Source organism: Dreissena polymorpha, chromosome 8 (assembly GCF_020536995.1).
Source record: "Dreissena polymorpha isolate Duluth1 chromosome 8, UMN_Dpol_1.0, whole genome shotgun sequence".
Lineage (NCBI taxonomy): Eukaryota > Metazoa > Mollusca > Bivalvia > Myida > Dreissenidae > Dreissena > Dreissena polymorpha.
Window position 1 is genome coordinate 75,182,293 of NC_068362.1, and position 6,000 is coordinate 75,188,292.

Below are 6,000 nucleotides of genomic sequence, written 5' to 3' on the forward strand. Positions count from 1 at the left end.
TATATAATCGTTGAACACTTTTAGAATGTTTAGAATCATCGTCTCTCGTCACTCTTTTAGAGTGGTTTTGTACATATATATATATATATATATATATATATATATATATATATATATATATATATATATATATATATATATATATATATATATATATATAATGATTTTGTACTGCTTTACTGTGTTTTATGTACAAAAGTGAGACGTTAATAAAGTATTCTGTCTGTCTGTCTGTCTGTCTGTCTGTCTGTCTGTCTGTCTGTCTGTCTGTCTGTCTGTCTGTCTGTCTGTCTGTCTGTCTGTCTGTCTGCCTGCCTGCCGGCCGGCCGGCCGGCCGGCCGGCCTGCCTCTGCCTCTGCCTGCCTGCCTGCCTGCCTGCCTGTCTGTCTGTCTGTCTGTCTGTCTGTCTGTCGGTTTGTCGGTCTGTCGGTCTGTCTGTCGGTCTGTCTGTCTGTCTGTCTGTCTGTCTGTCTGTCTGTCTGTCTGTCTGTCTGTCTGTCTGTTATTTCGCAATATTGGATGGACATATTTTGAAAGCACGAGTCCTATATACCATGCAACATCTATACTTGTTATGAGATTGATCATAAATAATCGTTATTCACTAGAAATAATAGCCTGACTTGATTAGTATAATAAATTGGGTCCTCCAATTATTGTCACATGTATAATTGTATATACCGGAAATTTGTATACGTTATTTCTTTTCGATTACCAAGCCAATAATATCAGTTCTGTATACCCCATTCTTTAAATGGTAATTATATTTTTTTTTATCTCCGAGGGAATGACTTAATGGATATACATAAAATGGTATCATTATATTAATATCAGATGGGGAAAATTGAATGGATGTATTAATGGATGGTGTTACAATATATGTTAATCTATCACATTCCACTTAAAATGAAGAATTAATAATTTAGACATTAAACCATTAGTGCAGACTGCGTTGAGTGGTTATCGATTTTTTTGTCTACTTTCCTTTTCCCAAAGCTCTAAATAGTGATTTTAGAGGTCCAAAGTGAAAGTTTATTTGTTCCAATACGATGGATCACGCAAAGGAGATAATGCACACAATCAAACGTATTTGGTGGTAATTTATGCTGTTTTATTTTATCATTTTATTGTTTCAATGTTCTCAACTCCTAACATACAGTTTAGATGTTCTCTAATGCGAACATTACCTTTAACACGTACAGAATAATATCACTTATCAATATACAGGCTCAACGTTTTTATTTTATTATAAGATAAGTACAAACAGAAAAAATATCAAACGCTTTTCAACTTAATTCCCACGAGCGACTGGACAAATAGTATACATGCATTGTACATGTAACCACAAACAGCTCATTAATAAAATAGAACTGCATTTAGAACATCATTACTGAAGTATAATGTGTCTGTTTAGTGTTTACCTTTAAGTATAAGTATATAACACCGACAGCTGCATCGTGCCTGCGTGAGCGGCATTTTCCGAGATGAAGGTCTTTGTTTAAAGTAGAAGCGTAGCTGTAAGCGAACTACAAAATGACATGGACTAATGTATTCTTTATAAGATCGACTGCATATAATTATAAAATCCACTCGCACGTGAAGTCATATAAACAACGGGCATACAATGACATACTATTCTTTTAAAGCTAAAGTTTTTGTCGTTTCAAGAAATGCATAAGACAATTGAATTCGATAATTGTACTACATTCGGATGGAAGGAATCCGAAACCTGTTTGCAAGCGCATTCGCCGAACATAACGTATGGATCAAAGGGTATTCGTATGTGAGCCGGCGAAGACATGTACCAAAACATCGGTTATTCAAGTCTAATATGTGTATCATAGTATCGGATGTGTACTTTTGTGTAGAAATATTGGTTTTGTCAGTATATATTCTTAGCTCTTTGCTGCAGTGAAAACGTTAAGAAATACCACCCTAATGTTATATGCTAATTGTAAAATTATTCTTATCGAACATTCATTGTTTAAGTCTTCAGAATATTACTTACATGTGTATCATACACAGATTCTTAATAGAGCTTATTATTTTTATTGGAAGTCAAAGCTGAATGGGCAAGGTTATGAACGAATGCGATTTTATCAGGCTATAAAGCAATAAGAAGTAAAAAATTACAAATGCCATGCAGAAATGCATTTTACAAGAAAGCAGCCTTTATATCGGTAAGAAGCTTTCAGACATTGGATGCCCAGCAGACTAGTAGACTACAACGTTACTCAATATAGTCGATCCGAACTAATGGAACAGCACGCTTTGCAAAGTCATGCACTTTCATATCTCTTGATAAAATCCAAATAAATTTTTCATGTAAGGTCGATCTCTAATGTTGTTAAAACTTGTGTCCCAAAATGTTCATATGTCTGCGGTGTGATTGTACGTCTCGAGATGATAAAATTTAAAAGTATTGGCATTTGAAATCAACAAACTAGTCTTCAACTGCCCATCGAAGTTGAAAGTTGTTTTTTCGTCCATCCCGATTTGTACATATTGTTTATAATAATACCAGACCAATCACATCGTTAATTATTTGAATGTTCTCTCAACGGTAATATCCCCAGCGGTAATGAATGTCATCACAAGTTTTGTAACTTAATGAAATTGTGAGCAATGTTTTACATAAATTCCTATTTTATATATCGTGTGCTGTAAAAATTAATAATAAAGAGAATTTTAAATAAATATAGAAAACTATGGGAGCAAAATCTATCGCGATGCCACTGGGCAGTTTCGGATTAAGTTTTAGAAAGTAATAAGCAATAAATAATTGTATCCAATCATACAATATTTTGATTCGATCAGCATCACAAATATTCGTCGGTTTTACGCTAATATGAAACCATTAAATAACCGCTTGTTACTTTTTCCATTCAATTTTGTTTAACTGCCCAAGGCCTGTTGTTTCTAATTGCTGAACATCTCAAAATAACGGGACATACTGGCAGCAATAGGAACATCCTCGTTGCACGCGATCGGAAACTAACTTCGAAGCGTGTCCCGAACCACGATACGGGAAACAGCACCTAGTGAGCGTACTTGGTGATCTATGTTACCAGACTGTTGGTACTTGCCATTCGTAAATACTGAAGGATTCGTGTGAAGACGTTGCATATGATACTCGTCTTCAGTATTTTTAAGTGAATCACTGAATTATCAATAAAACAATATACAACATACTTCACAAAGCTATGTGCAATTTGTTGCGAATCCCAAGTCAAAAACAATATGCACACTTGGAAAAACAGGCGGTTGACAGCCGAATACTATACAAATTTGTTTTTTATTAAATACTTATTCTGATAAATCTAGTATTGAATTGAAATAAACAAGTGGCCGCGGTGAATTCTAATTATTAGGCTGACTACGTTGCTTCTTCTTGTCAGTATGCATGAGATGTATTTGTCGTTAAAACCAAAACGCAAACTCGACAAATGCTTGACAAACGTCTTATTAATAGTATAAGTAATTATAAAGCGACACGATGGTATACGATATAATAGTGACCTACGCAAGAAACGCCAAAGTAAATACTTTGCTCGTTCCTGTAGTTTTAAAACAGCTATGTTTGCTTTCGATTTAAATGCGATTGACTTTTTTTCTACATTTAAATGCATGTGAACAATTTCAGTGATGCTATGACAGTTAAGAAACGTTCGGAAGGGTCAACACGTGCATTCGTTCTCTGGAAAAATAAAACGTTTCGTCGTTAAAAAATATTTGACTGTAAAAACCAGAAGATATTAGTATGGGAGGGATTCGTAATGTGTGTTTCGAACATTTATTCAGAGTGCATTATATGACACACACTTCACACCAAAGTGAATAATTGTATGACGCAGCATGTATATTACTTACGTTCTTATCAAGTCAAAACTTATATTGTAACGTTTTGAACATATTCAGTAGTAACAATACATTTGGTATATACCGCCACAATGTATGAAAAGAACGCGTATATACGATATAACACTTCTAATAAACAATCCCAGGACCAATGCAAAACAACCCAGAGAGATGCCCTCGTATGAGACTATTTGAATATTTTAAGAAAATGTGTTTATTATGTCTATCACTAGCGCAAACAAGTACAGCTTTGTTGCCGAATGTAGTTTGCCTTTACAGACAAATAACGTTGCAAGTCATAAGACTGAATGGCAATTTTTACTCCGAGAATATTGTCATATCCCGCACTTTGCGCAAAGCTGAGAGGAGCTCCATTTATTGCATGTTAAGAAACTACGTACGACTCTTTACAAATGTCGGGTGCACTGTTGCAAATATTTTGTTCGTTTTTCTTCGCGTCTTGCTTATCAAACATTTGCTTCAGAAATACAAAAAGATGTGTGTATAAACTCACTTTATTTAATATATATATAAAGTAAGGGAGCATCACATACAATATTATGTGAAGCCTTATGAATTAATTTATATTGCTTCTGATCAAATGATCAGCATATTCCGATGAATACTTGTTAAACAATAAATACAACAATCAACAAACGTACAACCTAAATTAAATTAATTTACGTCAGTTAAATAAACAATAATCATATATTTTCTCACAGCTTAAATAATATGATCGGTAAAACAACTAATAAAAATAAGAAAATAACAAATGATCGTCAATTTAATCATATTAATCAAGTGGTTTACTTTTCAATGGGGAAATAATTTCTGTCGCTCTTGGTCAGAGTGCATTAAATTATACCATGTCATTTTCTTGTTCTTTAAGATAGATCACAGTTAATTATTAAAAATACCATTACCACAACTGTTTTTAAATTTGCCTATTTTAATTTTCGATTTCTTAATTATTTGCAAACAGTGATAGATAGAGCAGATTGTTCTTTTTGTGGGGGTGGGGTGGGGTGTATTGGGGCTTGTAGTGTTAGTAATTGCGATGTGACGATTATGATATTAAAAATAGTATACATACACCTTTTTTTGTTATCACGAAAATCACTTAGAAAGTTGTACTTTCAAGCCCAATTATTTCGCCTGCCAGCATTATGGACGGGGAGAATTCCATGCATACATGTCTCGTCAGCATGGGGGGGGGGGGCTAGATGGCCTTTACACGTAGTTTGTTAACTTGTCGAAGATTTATCACTTGTTGCAGAGTGATTAATGTCATTTTTCTCCACCAACCCCTTTCTGTTCGTGTTGCAATACTAATTGCTCTAAGATCTTCGCAGGTCACCAAAACCACTCTTCCCCGAAAATTGATACTATGATTCACAATGGAATAGATATTTTTAACGTTGGTAAAGTTAGTACCTTTTTAATACATTGTATTACATTTGCTTCTTATTACAGATTTGTCAAAGTCATCAACCTCTATCTGCCTGCTGCGTGTCCATGTAGTACCCGGACGTTTCTCTCGTGATGCCATCCTCTGAATACTTCTCTCACATTTGTCAGTAGCTTTAGATGCACGTTCAATAGCCTTATTTAAGAGATATTTGAAGCCAAAATGTTCCCAAAGTGTTTTAAACGCATATACATTCTTTCAAATGCGCCTGCAGTTTGGAATGTATTTATCTGTCGTGGATCCACCCTCAGCGATTGAATATAGAACTACATGTATACAATGTTTCTCACATTTGAAAAACGGACTGCCCATTGAATCATTTGTTAGTTTTTGTTTTACGTTAAACACTACTAATTCGCGACTTTTTAAAATTAATAACTGTTATTGCTAGAGATGTGCACATCAACATGTACATATGTTTTTTTATTCAATTGTATAATTTGAAAACAAAAACGTATTTTTTTTTTTTTTTTTTTTTTTATTTTTTTTATTCAATATCATACATACAATGTAAACATGTATATGATCATACAACATAGTGATTGTACAAAGCAATAAAGTTCAGACATGTTATACAAGATATGCTAATATATATATATTTTTTAAAGAGAATAGAAAAGAACAACAGAGGAATAGTTATGAAAAATGATGAGTTGTATAAAGTCGGAAGAAAG